This window comes from Myotis davidii, unplaced genomic scaffold (genome assembly GCF_000327345.1).
Source record: "Myotis davidii unplaced genomic scaffold, ASM32734v1 scaffold651, whole genome shotgun sequence".
NCBI lineage: Eukaryota > Metazoa > Chordata > Mammalia > Chiroptera > Vespertilionidae > Myotis > Myotis davidii.
The window spans coordinates 87,844-88,401 of NW_006283994.1; the positions used below are offsets into that span (position 1 = coordinate 87,844).

The following is a 558-nucleotide window of genomic DNA, read 5'->3' on the forward strand; positions in this document are numbered from 1 at the left end:
ACCTGTCCTGAGTCCCACCTCCTGGGGTTGGTGCTGTGTCCGGGGTCCCGCGTCCGGGGTCCCGCGTCCCGAGGTCGGTGCTGGGTGCTGGTCCCGGTCCCGGTCCGGTCCTGCGCTGGGAACCTCGCAGCCACTCTCTGCGGTTGGCTCCAGCCGTCAACTTGGAGACTCCCTGCACAGTTAGGTACTTCTCCTTTTCTCTCTCTCTGTTGTTTTTTTCCCTCTTCTGTTCCCCTCCCTGATTTTCAATCTGATTATTTGTCAAAATCTGGCGGGAGGGGCAGCCAATAGCGCGCGGCTGTATTTGCTTATCGCAGCTTCCCAGGGCGGCGCACGCTGTCTCCTCTCACCCTCTCACCCTCTCCCCATCGCCCTCCGCTCGGCTGCCGGCTCCCGGGAAGCTCCAACAACATCTGGATGAAAGGAAAGGGCGGCTAAAGGATTCCATTCAAACATGAGAGTTGAAATAAGACATTTACTTGTAAACCTGATTTTGTACCAAGAACTTAGAACTTCCTTTAATTTTTCTTCTCCTCCTTTCCTCCCCGCCCCTCTCTT

The 558-nt window shown here is 56.1% G+C and overlaps 1 protein-coding gene across 2 annotated transcripts in view; it reads right to left on the reverse strand.

The window, feature by feature from the left end:
* GFI1B (growth factor independent 1B transcription repressor) overlaps positions 1-212 on the reverse strand; it is a 9,949-nt gene extending 9,737 nt beyond the window's left edge. For both annotated transcript variants that reach the window (XM_006754168.2, XM_015567787.1), the window contains exon 1: positions 3-212. The gene's annotated coding sequence lies outside the window, so the exon portion shown is untranslated. The remainder of the gene's footprint in view (positions 1-2) is intronic.
* Between the last annotated feature and the right edge of the window lie 346 nt (positions 213-558).